Raw genomic sequence first — 20,469 nt, forward strand, 5'->3', positions numbered from 1 at the left:
CGATTACAGGGGAGATGCAACCCTTTCCAAAGAGCCATGAACAGACTTCCTACTCCCAAGGAGACAAGAGATATTAAGCCGCAATGATGTCCGACGCGCGCATTTTCTCCGCCGCGCACCACATTTAAAAAATCTTAGCGTGAGAACGGTGGGTCCGATCCGCGTGCCGCTTAAAGGCGTTTACAAGGGAAATGCAGCCCTTTCCAAAGAGCCATGAAAAGACTTTCTACTCCCAAGGAGACGAGATATTAAGCCGAAATGACGTCCGACGCGCGCATTTCCTCCGCCGCGCACCATATTTAAAAAAATCATAGCGTGAAAACCGTGGGTTCGATCCGCGTGCCGCTCGAAGGCGATTACAGGGGAGATGCATCCCTTTCAAAAGAGCCATGAACAGACTTTCTACTCCCAAGGAGACCAGAAATATTAACATATAAAGCGTTACGCTCCAGTCGGATGAACGAGAAACGCTTGTACAATTGCAACGAATTGGAGGAGAAAGTTTAAACAAACGCGCTGACTTTGAACGCTCACATCTAGGCCGGGCCAACTCCAAATGGCGTGCAACTCGGTGCGCATCACCTCCATGACTGTCCCTAACGAACGCCACCTGCCACGCTTTCGGCCTATCCCTGGCGGCATTAAAAAATCGTAGCGTGATAACGATGGTTCCGATGCGCGTGCCGCTCGAAGGCGATTACAGGGGAGATGCAGCCCTTTCCAAAGAGCCATGAACAGACTTTCTACTCCCAATGAGACAAGAGATATCAAGCCGCAAATACGTCCGGCGCGCGTCTATTCTCCGCCGTGCAACACATTTAAAAAAAATCGTAGCGTGAAAACCGTGGGTTCGATCCGCGTGCCGCTTAAAGGCGATTACAGGGGAGATGCAGCCCTTTCCAAAGAGGCATGAACAGACTTCCTACTCCCAAGGAGCCCAAAGATATTAAGCCGCAAATACGTCCTACGCGCGTCTTTTCTACGCCGCGCACCACATTTAAAAAATCGTATCGGAAGAACGGTGGGTCCAATCCGCGTGCCGCTTAAAGGCGATTACAAGGGAGATGCAAACCTTTCCAAAGAGCCATGAAAAGACTTTCTACTCCCAAGGAGACAATAGATATTAAGCCGAAATGACGTCCGACGCGCGCATTTTCTCCGCTGCGCACCACATTTAAAAAAATCATAGCGTGAAAACCGTGGGTTCGATCCGCGTGCCGCTCGAAGGCGATTACAGGGGAGATGCATCCCTTTCCAAAGAGCCATGAACAGACTTTCTACTCCCAAGGAGACCAGAGATATTAACAGATAAAGCGTTATGCTCCAGTCGGATGAGCGAGAAACGCTTGTACAATTGCAACGAATTGGAGGAGAAAGTTTAAACAAACGCGCTGACTTTGAAGGCTCACATCTAGGCCGGGCCAGGTCCAAATGGCCTGCAACTCGGTCCGCATCACGTCCATGACTTTTCCTAACGAACGCCACCTGCCAAGCTTTCGGCCCGTCCCTGTCGGCATTAAAAAATCGTAGCGTGATAACGATGGTTCCGATCCGCGTGCCGCGCGAAGGCGATTACAGGGGAGATGCAGCCCTTTCCAAAGAGCCATGAACAGACTTTCTACTCCCAAGGAGCCCAAAGATATTAAGCCGCAATAAGTCCTACGAGCGTCTTTTCTACGCCTCGCAGCACATTTTAAAAAATCGTAGCGTGAAAACCGTGGGTTCGATCCGCGTGCCGCTCGAAGGCGATTACAGGGGAGATGCATCCCTTTCCAAAGAGGCATGAACAGACTTCCTACTCCCAAGGAGCCCAAAGATATTAAGCCGCAAATACGTCCTACGCGCGTCTTTTCTACGCCGCGCACCACATTTAAAAAATCGTAGCGTAAGAACGGTGGGTCCGATCCGCGTGCGGCTTAAAGGCGATTACAGGGGAGATGCAAACCTTTCCAAAGAGCCATGAAAAGACTTTCGACTCCCAAGGAGACAATAGATATTAAGCCGCAAATACGTCCGGCGCGCGTCTTTTCTCCGCCGCGCAACACATTTAAAAAAAATCGTAGCGTGAAAAACGTGGGTTCGATCCGCGTGCCGCTCGAAGGCGATTACAGGGGAGATGCATCCCTTTCAAAAGAGCCATGAACAGACTTTCTACTCCCAAGGAGACAAGAGATATTAAGCCGCAATGACGTCCGACGCGCGCATTTTCTCCGCCGCGCACCACGTTTAAAAAATCGTAGCGTGAGAACGGTGGGTCCGATCCGCGTGCCGCTTAAAGGCGATTACAGGGGAGATGCATCTCTTTCCAAAGAGCCATGAACAGACTTTCTACTCCCAAGGAGACCAGAGATATTAACAGAAAAAGCGTTTCGCTCCAGTCGGATGAGCGAGAAACGCTTGTACAATTGCAACGAATTGGAGGAGAAAGTTTAAACAAACGCGCTGACTTTGAACGCTCACATCTAGGCCGGGCCAGGTCCAAATGGCCTGCAACTCGGCGCGCATCACCTCCATGACTGTCCCTAACGAACGCCACCTGCCACGCTTTCGGCCCGTCCCTGTCGGCATTAAAAAATCGTAGCGTGATAACGATGGTTCCGATCCGCGTGCCGCGCGAAGGTGATTACAGGGGAGACGCAACCCTTTCCAAAGAGCCATGAAAAGACTTTCTACTCTCAAGGAGACAAGAGATATTAAGCCGAAATGACGTCCGACACGCGCATTTTCTCCGCCGCGCACCACAATTAAAAAAATCATAGCGTGAAAACCGTGGGTTCGATCCGCGTGCCGCTTAAAGGCGATTACAGGGGAGATGCAACCCTTTCTAAAGAGCCATGAACAGACTTTCTACTCCCAAGGAGACAAGAGATATTAAGCCGCAATGATGTCCGACGCGCGCATTTTCTCCGCCGCGCACCACATTTAAAAAATCTTAGCGTGAGAACGGTGGGTCCGATCCGCGTGCCGCTTAAAGGCGATTACAAGGGAAATGCAGCCCTTTCCAAAGAGCCATGAAAAGACTTCCTACTCCCAAGGAGACAAGAGATATTAAGCCGAAATGACGTCCGACACGCGCATTTTCTCCGCCGCGCACCACATTTAAAAAAATCATAGCGTGATAACGATGGTTCCGATCCGCGTGCCGCTCGAAGGCGATTACAGCGGAGATGCAGCCCTTTCCAAAGAGCCATGAAAAGACTTTCTGCACCCAATGAGACAAGAGATATTAAGCCGCAAATACGTCCGGCGCGCGTCTTTTCTCCGCCGCGCAACACATTTAAAAAAAATCGTAGCGTGAAAAACGTGGGTTCGATCCGCGTGCCGCTCGAAGGCGATTACAGGGGAGATGCATCCCTTTCAAAAGAGCCATGAACAGACTTTCTACTCCCAAGGAGACCAGAAATATTAACATATAAAGCGTTACGCTCCAGTCGGATGAACGAGAAACGCTTGTACAATTGCAACGAATTGGAGGAGAAAGTTTAAACAAACGCGCTGACTTTGAACGCTCACATCTAGGCCGGGCCAACTCCAAATGGCGTGCAACTCGGTGCGCATCACCTCCATGACTGTCCCTAACGAACGCCACCTGCCACGCTTTCGGCCCGTCCCTGGCGGCATTAAAAAATCGTAGCGTGATAACGATGGTTCCGATGCGCGTGCCGCTCGAAGGCGATTACAGGGGAGATGCAGCCCTTTCCAAAGAGCCATGAACAGACTTCCTACTCCCAAGGAGACAATAGATATTAAGCCGCAATGACGTCCGACGCGCGCATTTTCTCCGACGCGCAGCACATTTAAAAAAATCATAGCGTGAAAACCGTGGGTTCGATCCGCGTGCCGCTCGAAGGCGATTACAGGGGAGATGCAGCCCTTTCCAAAGAGGCATGAAGAGACTTCCTACTCCCAAGGAGCCCAAAGATATTAAGCCGCAAACACGTCCTACGCGCGCATTTTCTCCGACGCGCAACACATTTAAAAAAATCATAGCGTGAAAACCGTGGGTTCGATCCGCGTGCCGCTTAAAGGCGATTACAGGGGAGATGCAGCCCTTTCCAAAGAGCCATGAAAAGACTTTCTACTCCCAAGGAGACAAGAGATATTAAGCCGAAATGACGTCCGACGCGCGCATTTCCTCCGCCGCGCACCACATTTAAAAAAATCGTAGCGTGAAAACCGTGGGTTCGATCCGCGTGCCGCTTAAAGGCGATTACAAGGGAGATGCAACCCTTTCCAAAGAGCCATGAACAGACTTTCTACTCCCAAGGAGACCAGAGATATTAAGCCGCAATGACGTCCGACGCGCGCATTTTCTCCGCCGCGCACCACATTTAAAAAAATCATAGCGTGAAAACCGTGGGTTCGATCCGCGTGCCGCTCGAAGGCGATTACAGGGGAGATGCAGCCCTTTCCAAAGAGGCATGAAGAGACTTCCTACTCCCAAGGAGCCCAAAGATATTAAGCCGCAAACACGTCCTACGCGCGCATTTTCTCCGACGCGCAACACATTTAAAAAAATCATAGCGTGAAAACCGTGGGTTCGATCCGCGTGCCGCTTAAAGGCGATTACAGGGGAGATGCAGCCCTTTCCAAAGAGCCATGAAAAGACTTTCTACTCCCAAGGAGCCAAGAGATATTAAGCCGAAATGACGTCCGACGCGCGCATTTCCTCCGCCGCGCACCACATTTAAAAAAATCGTAGCGTGAAAACCGTGGGTTCGATCCGCGTGCCGCTCGAAGGCGATTACAGCGGAGATGCAGCCCTTTCCAAAGAGCCATGAAAAGACTTTCTACTCCCAAGGAGACAAGAGATATTAAGCCGAAATGACGTCCGACGCGCGCATTTCCTCCGCCGCGCACCACATTTAAAAAAATCATAGCGTGAAAACCGTGGGTTCGATCCGCGTGCCGCTCGAGGCGATTACAGGGGAGATGCAGCCCTTTCCAAAGAGCCATGAACAGACTTTCTACTCCCAAGGAGACCAGAAATATTAACTTATAAAGCGTTACGCTCCAGTCGGATGAACGAGAAACGCTTGTACAATTGCAACGAATTGGAGGAGAAAGTTTAAACAAACGCGCTGACTTTGAACGCTCACATCTAGGCCGGGCCAACTCCAAATGGCGTGCAACTCGGTGTGCATCACCTCCATGACTGTCCCTAACGAACGCCAGCTGCCACGCTTTCGGCCTATCCCTGGCGGCATTAAAAAATCGTAGCGTGATAACGATGGTTCCGATGCGCGTGCCGCTCGAAGGCGATTACAGGGGAGATACAGCCCTTTCCAAAGAGCCATGAACAGACTTCCTACTCCCAAGGAGACAAGAGATATTAAGCCGCAATGACGTCCGACGCGCGCATTTTCTCCGACGCGCAGCACATTTAAAAAAATCATAGCGTGAAAACCGTGGGTTCGATCCGCGTGCCGCTCGAAGGCGATTACAGGGGAGATGCAGCCCTTTCCAAAGAGGCATGAAGAGACTTCCTACTCCCAAGGAGCCCAAAGATATTAAGCCGCAAACACGTCCTACGCGCGCATTTTCTCCGACGCGCAACACATTTAAAAAAATCATAGCGTGAAAACCGTGGGTTCGATCCGCGTGCCGCTTAAAGGCGATTACAGGGGAGATGCAGCCCTTTCCAAAGAGCCATGAAAAGACTTTCTACTCCCAAGGAGACAAGAGATATTAAGCCGAAATGACGTCCGACGCGCGCATTTCCTCCGCCGCGCACCACATTTAAAAAAATCGTAGCGTGAAAACCGTGGGTTCGATCCGCGTGCCGCTTAAAGGCGATTACAAGGGAGATGCAACCCTTTCCAAAGAGCCATGAACAGACTTTCTACTCCCAAGGAGACCAGAGATATTAAGCCGCAATGACGTCCGACGCGCGCATTTTCTCCGCCGCGCACCACATTTAAAAAAATCATAGCGTGAAAACCGTGGGTTCGATCCGCGTGCCGCTCGAAGGCGATTACAGGGGAGATGCAGCCCTTTCCAAAGAGGCATGAAGAGACTTCCTACTCCCAAGGAGCCCAAAGATATTAAGCCGCAAACACGTCCTACGCGCGCATTTTCTCCGACGCGCAACACATTTAAAAAAATCATAGCGTGAAAACCGTGGGTTCGATCCGCGTGCCGCTTAAAGGCGATTACAGGGGAGATGCAGCCCTTTCCAAAGAGCCATGAAAAGACTTTCTACTCCCAAGGAGCCAAGAGATATTAAGCCGAAATGACGTCCGACGCGCGCATTTCCTCCGCCGCGCACCACATTTAAAAAAATCGTAGCGTGAAAACCGTGGGTTCGATCCGCGTGCCGCTCGAAGGCGATTACAGCGGAGATGCAGCCCTTTCCAAAGAGCCATGAAAAGACTTTCTACTCCCAAGGAGACAAGAGATATTAAGCCGAAATGACGTCCGACGCGCGCATTTCCTCCGCCGCGCACCACATTTAAAAAAATCATAGCGTGAAAACCGTGGGTTCGATCCGCGTGCCGCTCGAGGCGATTACAGGGGAGATGCAGCCCTTTCCAAAGAGCCATGAACAGACTTTCTACTCCCAAGGAGACCAGAAATATTAACTTATAAAGCGTTACGCTCCAGTCGGATGAACGAGAAACGCTTGTACAATTGCAACGAATTGGAGGAGAAAGTTTAAACAAACGCGCTGACTTTGAACGCTCACATCTAGGCCGGGCCAACTCCAAATGGCGTGCAACTCGGTGTGCATCACCTCCATGACTGTCCCTAACGAACGCCAGCTGCCACGCTTTCGGCCTATCCCTGGCGGCATTAAAAAATCGTAGCGTGATAACGATGGTTCCGATGCGCGTGCCGCTCGAAGGCGATTACAGGGGAGATACAGCCCTTTCCAAAGAGCCATGAACAGACTTCCTACTCCCAAGGAGACAAGAGATATTAAGCCGCAATGACGTCCGACGCGCGCATTTTCTCCGCCGCGCAGCACATTTAAAAAAATCATAGCGTGAAAACCGTGGGTTCGATCCGCGTGCCGCTCGAAGGCGATTACAGGGGAGATGGAGCCCTTTCCAAAGAGGCATGAACAGACTTCCTACTCCCAAGGAGCCCAAAGATATTAAGCCGCAAATACGTCCTACGCGCGTCTTTTCTACGCCGCGCACCACATTTAAAAAATCGTAGCGTAAGAACGGTGGGTCCGATCCGCGTGCCGCTTAAAGGCGATTACAGGGGAGATGCAAACCTTTCCAAAGAGCCATGAAAAGACTTTCTACTCCCAAGGAGACAAGAGATATTAAGCCGCAATGACTTTCCGACGCGCGCATTTTCTCCGACGCGCAACACATTTAAAAAAATCATAGCGTGAAAACCGTGGGTTCGATCCGCGTGCCGCTCGAAGGCGATTACAGGGGAGATGCAGCCCTTTCCAAAGAGCCATGAACAGACTTTCTACTCCCAATGAGACAAGAGATATCAAGCCGCAAATACGTCCGGCGCGCGTCTATTCTCCGCCGCGCAACACATTTAAAAAAAATCGTAGCGTGAAAACCGTGGGTTCGATCCGCGTGCCGCTTAAAGGCGATTACAGGGGAGATGCAGCCCTTTCCAAAGAGCCATGAAAAGACTTTCTACTCCCAAGGAGACAAGAGATATTAAGCCGAAATGACGTCCGACGCGCGCATTTTCTCCGCTGCGCACCACATTTAAAAAAATCATAGCGTGAAAACCGTGGGTTCGATCCGCGTGCCGCTCGAAGGCGATTACAGGGGAGATGCATCCCTTTCCAAAGAGCCATGAACAGACTTTCTACTCCCAAGGAGACCAGAGATATTAACAGATAAAGCGTTATGCTCCAGTCGGATGAGCGAGAAACGCTTGTACAATTGCAACGAATTGGAGGAGAAAGTTTAAACAAACGCGCTGACTTTGAAGGCTCACATCTAGGCCGGGCCAGGTCCAAATGGCCTGCAACTCGGTCCGCATCACGTCCATGACTTTTCCTAACGAACGCCACCTGCCAAGCTTTCGGCCCGTCCCTGTCGGCATTAAAAAATCGTAGCGTGATAACGATGGTTCCGATCCGCGTGCCGCGCGAAGGCGATTACAGGGGAGATGCAGCCCTTTCCAAAGAGCCATGAACAGACTTTCTACTCCCAAGGAGCCCAAAGATATTAAGCCGCAATAAGTCCTACGAGCGTCTTTTCTACGCCTCGCAGCACATTTTAAAAAATCGTAGCGTGAAAACCGTGGGTTCGATCCGCGTGCCGCTCGAAGGCGATTACAGGGGAGATGCATCCCTTTCCAAAGAGGCATGAACAGACTTCCTACTCCCAAGGAGCCCAAAGATATTAAGCCGCAAATACGTCCTACGCGCGTCTTTTCTACGCCGCGCACCACATTTAAAAAATCGTAGCGTAAGAACGGTGGGTCCGATCCGCGTGCGGCTTAAAGGCGATTACAGGGGAGATGCAAACCTTTCCAAAGAGCCATGAAAAGACTTTCGACTCCCAAGGAGACAATAGATATTAAGCCGCAAATACGTCCGGCGCGCGTCTTTTCTCCGCCGCGCAACACATTTAAAAAAAATCGTAGCGTGAAAAACGTGGGTTCGATCCGCGTGCCGCTCGAAGGCGATTACAGGGGAGATGCATCCCTTTCAAAAGAGCCATGAACAGACTTTCTACTCCCAAGGAGACAAGAGATATTAAGCCGCAATGACGTCCGACGCGCGCATTTTCTCCGCCGCGCACCACGTTTAAAAAATCGTAGCGTGAGAACGGTGGGTCCGATCCGCGTGCCGCTTAAAGGCGATTACAGGGGAGATGCATCTCTTTCCAAAGAGCCATGAACAGACTTTCTACTCCCAAGGAGACCAGAGATATTAACAGAAAAAGCGTTTCGCTCCAGTCGGATGAGCGAGAAACGCTTGTACAATTGCAACGAATTGGAGGAGAAAGTTTAAACAAACGCGCTGACTTTGAACGCTCACATCTAGGCCGGGCCAGGTCCAAATGGCCTGCAACTCGGCGCGCATCACCTCCATGACTGTCCCTAACGAACGCCACCTGCCACGCTTTCGGCCCGTCCCTGTCGGCATTAAAAAATCGTAGCGTGATAACGATGGTTCCGATCCGCGTGCCGCGCGAAGGTGATTACAGGGGAGACGCAACCCTTTCCAAAGAGCCATGAAAAGACTTTCTACTCTCAAGGAGACAAGAGATATTAAGCCGAAATGACGTCCGACACGCGCATTTTCTCCGCCGCGCACCACAATTAAAAAAATCATAGCGTGAAAACCGTGGGTTCGATCCGCGTGCCGCTTAAAGGCGATTACAGGGGAGATGCAACCCTTTCTAAAGAGCCATGAACAGACTTTCTACTCCCAAGGAGACAAGAGATATTAAGCCGCAATGATGTCCGACGCGCGCATTTTCTCCGCCGCGCACCACATTTAAAAAATCTTAGCGTGAGAACGGTGGGTCCGATCCGCGTGCCGCTTAAAGGCGATTACAAGGGAAATGCAGCCCTTTCCAAAGAGCCATGAAAAGACTTCCTACTCCCAAGGAGACAAGAGATATTAAGCCGAAATGACGTCCGACACGCGCATTTTCTCCGCCGCGCACCACATTTAAAAAAATCATAGCGTGATAACGATGGTTCCGATCCGCGTGCCGCTCGAAGGCGATTACAGCGGAGATGCAGCCCTTTCCAAAGAGCCATGAAAAGACTTTCTGCACCCAATGAGACAAGAGATATTAAGCCGCAAATACGTCCGGCGCGCGTCTTTTCTCCGCCGCGCAACACATTTAAAAAAAATCGTAGCGTGAAAAACGTGGGTTCGATCCGCGTGCCGCTCGAAGGCGATTACAGGGGAGATGCATCCCTTTCAAAAGAGCCATGAACAGACTTTCTACTCCCAAGGAGACCAGAAATATTAACATATAAAGCGTTACGCTCCAGTCGGATGAACGAGAAACGCTTGTACAATTGCAACGAATTGGAGGAGAAAGTTTAAACAAACGCGCTGACTTTGAACGCTCACATCTAGGCCGGGCCAACTCCAAATGGCGTGCAACTCGGTGCGCATCACCTCCATGACTGTCCCTAACGAACGCCACCTGCCACGCTTTCGGCCCGTCCCTGGCGGCATTAAAAAATCGTAGCGTGATAACGATGGTTCCGATGCGCGTGCCGCTCGAAGGCGATTACAGGGGAGATGCAGCCCTTTCCAAAGAGCCATGAACAGACTTCCTACTCCCAAGGAGACAATAGATATTAAGCCGCAATGACGTCCGACGCGCGCATTTTCTCCGACGCGCAGCACATTTAAAAAAATCATAGCGTGAAAACCGTGGGTTCGATCCGCGTGCCGCTCGAAGGCGATTACAGGGGAGATGCAGCCCTTTCCAAAGAGGCATGAAGAGACTTCCTACTCCCAAGGAGCCCAAAGATATTAAGCCGCAAACACGTCCTACGCGCGCATTTTCTCCGACGCGCAACACATTTAAAAAAATCATAGCGTGAAAACCGTGGGTTCGATCCGCGTGCCGCTTAAAGGCGATTACAGGGGAGATGCAGCCCTTTCCAAAGAGCCATGAAAAGACTTTCTACTCCCAAGGAGACAAGAGATATTAAGCCGAAATGACGTCCGACGCGCGCATTTCCTCCGCCGCGCACCACATTTAAAAAAATCGTAGCGTGAAAACCGTGGGTTCGATCCGCGTGCCGCTTAAAGGCGATTACAAGGGAGATGCAACCCTTTCCAAAGAGCCATGAACAGACTTTCTACTCCCAAGGAGACCAGAGATATTAAGCCGCAATGACGTCCGACGCGCGCATTTTCTCCGCCGCGCACCACATTTAAAAAAATCATAGCGTGAAAACCGTGGGTTCGATCCGCGTGCCGCTCGAAGGCGATTACAGGGGAGATGCAGCCCTTTCCAAAGAGGCATGAAGAGACTTCCTACTCCCAAGGAGCCCAAAGATATTAAGCCGCAAACACGTCCTACGCGCGCATTTTCTCCGACGCGCAACACATTTAAAAAAATCATAGCGTGAAAACCGTGGGTTCGATCCGCGTGCCGCTTAAAGGCGATTACAGGGGAGATGCAGCCCTTTCCAAAGAGCCATGAAAAGACTTTCTACTCCCAAGGAGCCAAGAGATATTAAGCCGAAATGACGTCCGACGCGCGCATTTCCTCCGCCGCGCACCACATTTAAAAAAATCGTAGCGTGAAAACCGTGGGTTCGATCCGCGTGCCGCTTAAAGTCGATTACAAGGGAGATGCAACCCTTTCCAATGAGCCATGAACAGACTTTCTACTCCCAAGGAGACCAGAGATATTAAGCCGCAATGACGTCCGACGCGCGCATTTTCTCCGCCGCGCACCACATTTAAAAAAATCATAGCGTGAAAACCGTGGGTTCCATCCGCGTGCCGCTCGAAGGCGATTACAGGGGAGATGCAGCCCTTTCCAAAGAGCCATGAACAGACTTTCTACTCCCAATGAGACAAGAGATATTAAGCCGCAAATACGTCCGGCGCGCGTCTTTTCTCCGCCGCGCAACACACTTAAAAAAAATCGTAGCGTGAAAACCGTGGGTTCGATCCGCGTGCCGCTCGAAGGCGATTAGAGGGGAGATGCATCCCTTTCCAAAGAGCCATGAACAGACTTCCTACTCCCAAGGAGACAAGAGATATTAAGCCACAAATACGTCCGGACCGCGTCTTTTCTCCGCAGCTCACCACATTTAAAAAAATCGTAGCGTGAAAACCGTGGGTTCGATATAGTATACATACAGAGTATATAGTTTGACCAAAAGATCGTGCTGATCTTTGATCTCCTGGTTCTTCATCTCCAGCGCCACTTTCAGACTCATAATGTCCTCCTCTATGGGCTGGTATAACACAGACACGAATCATCACTACAGCCAGTACAATGGAAAGGTGGGAATGTGTACTGAATGTGTACTGACGTTATAAGTGAGAGGTGGTGGTACTGGTGGATGTGTATTGACACTATAAGGGATCTCTACCTGCAGTGACAGTTTGAGCTTCTCAAGTTCTTCCTCCAGAGATTTCTTCTCCTGTTCACAGGCCATTTTCATATCTGCCAGAGCAAGTATCATTACTGCTGGATATAACACAGATTGTATATACTACATAATTACTGCTGAATATATAAAATATAATATATATAGTACTATACATATATTAGTGTCACTTTTATTGGAGCCTAAAGGCTAGCATTCATTATTAGTTATGTTAGTATTATTGCATTTCCATAGTACTTACTCTTGATGGACCTGTTATGCTCCTCCTCCTCCTGCTGTTTCTGCAGGAGCTCTGTCTCCTCCTGCTGCTTGTGTTTCAGCATCTCCTGAAGAACCTGCAGCTCCTTCTGCTTCTGCAACCTCAACTCCTTCAGCTGCTCCAACAAACTGTTCTCCAACTCCTCCTTCTCACACCGCAAACACTCCAATCGGGCCACAGGCCCCACTAGTGACACAGAACCACACACACACACACACACACACACAAAGAGAGAGATAAACATGTATAAATGTATAAGAATTTGTGGATAAAATTATTATGAGATTATTTATAATCAAACGACTACACTACACAACCACATCTTCCTTTTATTTACATATTATACAGATATTTAGAGATATTTACATTTTATTTACCCGCGTGCGTCTCTCTTCTCCAAGGTAGCGGAGAGATATGAAAGGATAAAAGGGGAAAAGAATAAAATGCACGTCGGTTTTAAATTCGCAGGCTACCTGCGCTGAAGGCGTGGAAAACGAGCACGTGACGGAAAGGCTTCCGTACCCGATGGGTCCAAATCACATGCCCAGCAAAGTAGCCTTAAACCTGGACACGCAATGGAGAGCATTTGACCCTTTAAAATCATACTACAACCAGACTTCCAGGCCCAAGAGGTCACACAGCCATGCCCAGCAAAGTAGCTCTGGGCCTGGGCACACTTCACGCAGTTTGACCGTTTAAATAAAACTAGAAACAGACTTCCTGGCCCAAGAGGTCACAGTCATACCCAGCAAAGTACGTTTAAACCTGGAAACAAATCAGATCCTTTCTGTCATTCAAAGGAATGGGCCTGCAACTCACAACCACATCCCCAGTGAAGCGCACCGTCACCCAGCCACACTACCCCACCTTGCCCGTCCTGGAACAACCACACCTCCAGGGCACCACATGCCAATCTCTCATGCCCAGCAAACTGCAACCTCACGCAGCCAGGCCACACACTCTCTCCCCTTGTACAGTCCAAGGACGAACTCCTCCACAAACCTGGTGTTCACGCGCACACACGCAATTACAACGAATTGGTGGAGAACTTTGAAACAAACGTGCTGACTTTGAATACTCACATCTAGGCTGGGCCAGGTCCAAATGGCCTGCAGCTCGGTGCGCATTAACTGCTTGACTGTCCGTCACGAACGCCACCTGCCAAGCGTTCGTTCCGTCCCTGGCGGATTTTAAAAAATCGTAGCGTGAGAACGATGGGTCCGATCCGCGTGCCGCTCGAAGGCGATTACAGGGGAGATGCAGCCCTTTCCAAAGAGGCATGAACAGACTTCCTACTCCCAAGGAGCCCAAAGATATTAAGCCGCAAATACGTCCTACGCGCGTCTTTTCTACGCCGCGCACCACATTTAAAAAATCGTATCGGAAGAACGGTGGGTCCAATCCGCGTGCCGCTTAAAGGCGATTACAAGGGAGATGCAAACCTTTCCAAAGAGCCATGAAAAGACTTTCTACTCCCAAGGAGACAAGAGATATTACGCGCATTTTCTCCGACGCGCACCACGTTTAAAAAATCGTAGCGTGAGAACGGTGGGTCCGATCCGCGTGCGGCTTAAAGGCGATTACAGGGGAGATGCATCCCTTTCCAAAGAGCCATGAACAGACTTTCTACTCCCAAGGAGACCAGAGATATTAACAGATAAAGCGTTACGCTCCAGTCGGATGAGCGAGAAACGCTTGTACAATTGCAACGAATTGGAGGAGAAAGTTTAAACAAACGCGCTGACTTTGAAGGCTCACATCTAGGCCGGGCCAGGTCCAAATGGCCTGCAACTCGGTCCGCATCACGTCCATGACTTTTCCTAACGAACGCCACCTGCCAAGCTTTCGGCCCGTCCCTGTCGGCATTAAAAAATCGTAGCGTGATAACGATGGTTCCGATCCGCGTGCCGCGCGAAGGCGATTACAGGGGAGATGCAGCCCTTTCCAAAGAGCCATGAACAGACTTTCTACTCCCAAGGAGCCCAAAGATATTAAGCCGCAAATAAGTCCTACGCGCGTCTTTTCTACGCCTCGCACCACATTTAAAAAATCGTAGCGTAAGAACGGTGGGTCCGATCCGCGTGCCGCTTAAAGGCGATTACAGGGGAGATGCATCCCTTTCCAAAGAACCATGAAAAGACTTTCTACTCCCAAGGAGACAAGAGATATTAAGCCGCAATGACGTCCGACGCGCGCATTTTCTCCGCCGCGCAGCACATTTAAAAAAATCATAGCGTGAAAACCGTGGGTTCGATCCACGTGCCGCTCGAAGGCGATTACAGGGGAGATGCAGCCCTTTCCAAAGAGGCATGAACAGACTTCCTACTCCCAAGGAGCCCAAAGATATTAAGCCGCAAATACGTCCTACGCGCGTCTTTTCTACGCCGCGCACCACATTTAAAAGATCGTATCGGAAGAACGGTGGGTCCAATCCGCGTGCCGCTTAAAGGCGATTACAAGGGAGATGCAAACCTTTCCAAAGAGCCATGAAAAGACTTTCTACTCCCAAGGAGACAATAGATATTAAGCCGAAATGACGTCCGACGCGCGCATTTTCTCCGCCGCGCACCACATTTAAAAAAATCATAGCGTGAAAACCGTGGGTTCGATCCGCGTGCCGCTCGAAGGCGATTACAGGGGAGATGCAGCCCTTTCCAAAGAGGCATGAACAGACTTCCTACTCCCAAGGAGCCCAAAGATATTAAGCCGCAAATACGTCCTACGCGCGTCTTTTCTACGCCGCGCACCACATTTAAAAAATCGTAGCGTAAGAACGGTGGGTCCGATCCGCGTGCCGCTTAAAGGCGATTACAGGGGAGATGCAACCCTTTCCAAAGAGCCATGAACAGACTTCCTACTCCCAAGGAGACAAGAGATATTAAGCCGCAATGATGTCCGACGCGCGCATTTTCTCCGCCGCGCACCACATTTAAAAAATCTTAGCGTGAGAACGGTGGGTCCGATCCGCGTGCCGCTTAAAGGCGTTTACAAGGGAAATGCAGCCCTTTCCAAAGAGCCATGAAAAGACTTTCTACTCCCAAGGAGACGAGATATTAAGCCGAAATGACGTCCGACGCGCGCATTTCCTCCGCCGCGCACCATATTTAAAAAAATCATAGCGTGAAAACCGTGGGTTCGATCCGCGTGCCGCTCGAAGGCGATTACAGGGGAGATGCATCCCTTTCAAAAGAGCCATGAACAGACTTTCTACTCCCAAGGAGACCAGAAATATTAACATATAAAGCGTTACGCTCCAGTCGGATGAACGAGAAACGCTTGTACAATTGCAACGAATTGGAGGAGAAAGTTTAAACAAACGCGCTGACTTTGAACGCTCACATCTAGGCCGGGCCAACTCCAAATGGCGTGCAACTCGGTGCGCATCACCTCCATGACTGTCCCTAACGAACGCCACCTGCCACGCTTTCGGCCTATCCCTGGCGGCATTAAAAAATCGTAGCGTGATAACGATGGTTCCGATGCGCGTGCCGCTCGAAGGCGATTACAGGGGAGATGCAGCCCTTTCCAAAGAGCCATGAACAGACTTTCTACTCCCAATGAGACAAGAGATATCAAGCCGCAAATACGTCCGGCGCGCGTCTATTCTCCGCCGTGCAACACATTTAAAAAAAATCGTAGCGTGAAAACCGTGGGTTCGATCCGCGTGCCGCTTAAAGGCGATTACAGGGGAGATGCAGCCCTTTCCAAAGAGGCATGAACAGACTTCCTACTCCCAAGGAGCCCAAAGATATTAAGCCGCAAATACGTCCTACGCGCGTCTTTTCTACGCCGCGCACCACATTTAAAAAATCGTATCGGAAGAACGGTGGGTCCAATCCGCGTGCCGCTTAAAGGCGATTACAAGGGAGATGCAAACCTTTCCAAAGAGCCATGAAAAGACTTTCTACTCCCAAGGAGACAATAGATATTAAGCCGAAATGACGTCCGACGCGCGCATTTTCTCCGCTGCGCACCACATTTAAAAAAATCATAGCGTGAAAACCGTGGGTTCGATCCGCGTGCCGCTCGAAGGCGATTACAGGGGAGATGCATCCCTTTCCAAAGAGCCATGAACAGACTTTCTACTCCCAAGGAGACCAGAGATATTAACAGATAAAGCGTTATGCTCCAGTCGGATGAGCGAGAAACGCTTGTACAATTGCAACGAATTGGAGGAGAAAGTTTAAACAAACGCGCTGACTTTGAAGGCTCACATCTAGGCCGGGCCAGGTCCAAATGGCCTGCAACTCGGTCCGCATCACGTCCATGACTTTTCCTAACGAACGCCACCTGCCAAGCTTTCGGCCCGTCCCTGTCGGCATTAAAAAATCGTAGCGTGATAACGATGGTTCCGATCCGCGTGCCGCGCGAAGGCGATTACAGGGGAGATGCAGCCCTTTCCAAAGAGCCATGAACAGACTTTCTACTCCCAAGGAGCCCAAAGATATTAAGCCGCAATAAGTCCTACGAGCGTCTTTTCTACGCCTCGCAGCACATTTTAAAAAATCGTAGCGTGAAAACCGTGGGTTCGATCCGCGTGCCGCTCGAAGGCGATTACAGGGGAGATGCATCCCTTTCCAAAGAGGCATGAACAGACTTCCTACTCCCAAGGAGCCCAAAGATATTAAGCCGCAAATACGTCCTACGCGCGTCTTTTCTACGCCGCGCACCACATTTAAAAAATCGTAGCGTAAGAACGGTGGGTCCGATCCGCGTGCGGCTTAAAGGCGATTACAGGGGAGATGCAAACCTTTCCAAAGAGCCATGAAAAGACTTTCGACTCCCAAGGAGACAATAGATATTAAGCCGCAAATACGTCCGGCGCGCGTCTTTTCTCCGCCGCGCAACACATTTAAAAAAAATCGTAGCGTGAAAAACGTGGGTTCGATCCGCGTGCCGCTCGAAGGCGATTACAGGGGAGATGCATCCCTTTCAAAAGAGCCATGAACAGACTTTCTACTCCCAAGGAGACAAGAGATATTAAGCCGCAATGACGTCCGACGCGCGCATTTTCTCCGCCGCGCACCACGTTTAAAAAATCGTAGCGTGAGAACGGTGGGTCCGATCCGCGTGCCGCTTAAAGGCGATTACAGGGGAGATGCATCTCTTTCCAAAGAGCCATGAACAGACTTTCTACTCCCAAGGAGACCAGAGATATTAACAGAAAAAGCGTTTCGCTCCAGTCGGATGAGCGAGAAACGCTTGTACAATTGCAACGAATTGGAGGAGAAAGTTTAAACAAACGCGCTGACTTTGAACGCTCACATCTAGGCCGGGCCAGGGCCAAATGGCCTGCAACTCGGCGCGCATCACCTCCATGACTGTCCCTAACGAACGCCACCTGCCACGCTTTCGGCCCGTCCCTGTCGGCATTAAAAAATCGTAGCGTGATAACGATGGTTCCGATCCGCGTGCCGCGCGAAGGTGATTACAGGGGAGACGCAACCCTTTCCAAAGAGCCATGAAAAGACTTTCTACTCTCAAGGAGACAAGAGATATTAAGCCGAAATGACGTCCGACACGCGCATTTTCTCCGCCGCGCACCACAATTAAAAAAATCATAGCGTGAAAACCGTGGGTTCGATCCGCGTGCCGCTTAAAGGCGATTACAGGGGAGATGCAACCCTTTCTAAAGAGCCATGAACAGACTTCCTACTCCCAAGGAGACAAGAGATATTAAGCCGCAATGATGTCCGACGCGCGCATTTTCTCCGCCGTGCACCACATTTAAAAAATCTTAGCGTGAGAACGGTGGGTCCGATCCGCGTGCCGCTTAAAGGCGATTACAAGGGAAATGCAGCCCTTTCCAAAGAGCCATGAAAAGACTTCCTACTCCCAAGGAGACAAGAGATATTAAGCCGAAATGACGTCCGACACGCGCATTTTCTCCGCCGCGCACCACATTTAAAAAAATCATAGCGTGATAACGATGGTTCCGATCCGCGTGCCGCTCGAAGGCGATTACAGCGGAGATGCAGCCCTTTCCAAAGAGCCATGAAAAGACTTTCTGCACCCAATGAGACAAGAGATATTAAGCCGCAAATACGTCCGGCGCGCGTCTTTTCTCCGCCGCGCAACACATTTAAAAAAAATCGTAGCGTGAAAAACGTGGGTTCGATCCGCGTGCCGCTCGAAGGCGATTACAGGGGAGATGCATCCCTTTCAAAAGAGCCATGAACAGACTTTCTACTCCCAAGGAGACCAGAAATATTAACATATAAAGCGTTACGCTCCAGTCGGATGAACGAGAAACGCTTGTACAATTGCAACGAATTGGAGGAGAAAGTTTAAACAAACGCGCTGACTTTGAACGCTCACATCTAGGCCGGGCCAACTCCAAATGGCGTGCAACTCGGTGCGCATCACCTCCATGACTGTCCCTAACGAACGCCACCTGCCACGCTTTCGGCCCGTCCCTGGCGGCATTAAAAAATCGTAGCGTGATAACGATGGTTCCGATGCGCGTGCCGCTCGAAGGCGATTACAGGGGAGATGCAGCCCTTTCCAAAGAGCCATGAACAGACTTCCTACTCCCAAGGAGACAATAGATATTAAGCCGCAATGACGTCCGACGCGCGCATTTTCTCCGACGCGCAGCACATTTAAAAAAATCATAGCGTGAAAACCGTGGGTTCGATCCGCGTGCCGCTCGAAGGCGATTACAGGGGAGATGCAGCCCTTTCCAAAGAGGCATGAAGAGACTTCCTACTCCCAAGGAGCCCAAAGATATTAAGCCGCAAACACGTCCTACGCGCGCATTTTCTCCGACGCGCAACACATTTAAAAAAATCATAGCGTGAAAACCGTGGGTTCGATCCGCGTGCCGCTTAAAGGCGATTACAGGGGAGATGCAGCCCTTTCCAAAGAGCCATGAAAAGACTTTCTACTCCCAAGGAGACAAGAGATATTAAGCCGAAATGACGTCCGACGCGCGCATTTCCTCCGCCGCGCACCACATTTAAAAAAATCGTAGCGTGAAAACCGTGGGTTCGATCCGCGTGCCGCTTAAAGGCGATTACAAGGGAGATGCAACCCTTTCCAAAGAGCCATGAACAGACTTTCTACTCCCAAGGAGACCAGAGATATTAAGCCGCAATGACGTCCGACGCGCGCATTTTCTCCGCCGCGCACCACATTTAAAAAAATCATAGCGTGAAAACCGTGGGTTCGATCCGCGTGCCGCTCGAAGGCGATTACAGGGGAGATGCAGCCCTTTCCAAAGAGGCATGAAGAGACTTCCTACTCCCAAGGAGCCCAAAGATATTAAGCCGCAAACACGTCCTACGCGCGCATTTTCTCCGACGCGCAACACATTTAAAAAAATCATAGCGTGAAAACCGTGGGTTCGATCCGCGTGCCGCTTAAAGGCGATTACAGGGGAGATGCAGCCCTTTCCAAAGAGCCATGAAAAGACTTTCTACTCCCAAGGAGCCAAGAGATATTAAGCCGAAATGACGTCCGACGCGCGCATTTCCTCCGCCGCGCACCACATTTAAAAAAATCGTAGCGTGAAAACCGTGGGTTCGATCCGCGTGCCGCTTAAAGTCGATTACAAGGGAGATGCAACCCTTTCCAAAGAGCCATGAACAGACTTTCTACTCCCAAGGAGACCAGAGATATTAAGCCGCAATGACGTCCGACGCGCGCATTTTCTCCGCCGCGCACCACATTTAAAAAAATCATAGCGTGAAAACCGTGGGTTCCATCCGCGTGCCGCTCGAAGGCGATTACAGGGGAGATGCAGCCCTTTCCAAAGAGCCATGAACAGACTTTCTACTCCCAATGAGACAAGAGATATTAAGCCGCAAATACGTCCGGCGCGCGTCTTTTCTCCGCCGCGCAACACACTTAAAAAAAATCGTAGCGTGAAAACCGTGGGTTCGATCCGCGTGCCGCTCGAAGGCGATTAGAGGGGAGATGCATCCCTTTCCAAAGAGCCATGAACAGACTTCCTACTCCCAAGGAGACAAGAGATATTAAGCCACAAATACGTCCGGACCGCGTCTTTTCTCCGCAGCTCACCACATTTAAAAAAATCGTAGCGTGAAAACCGTGGGTTCGATATAGTATACATACAGAGTATATAGTTTGACCAAAAGATCGTGCTGATCTTTGATCTCCTGGTTCTTCATCTCCAGCGCCACTTTCAGACTCATAATGTCCTCCTCTATGGGCTG

The sequence above is a fragment of the Electrophorus electricus genome, chromosome 9, assembly GCF_041902795.1.
Source record: "Electrophorus electricus isolate QZ-2024a chromosome 9, ASM4190279v1, whole genome shotgun sequence".
Lineage (NCBI taxonomy): Eukaryota > Metazoa > Chordata > Actinopteri > Gymnotiformes > Gymnotidae > Electrophorus > Electrophorus electricus.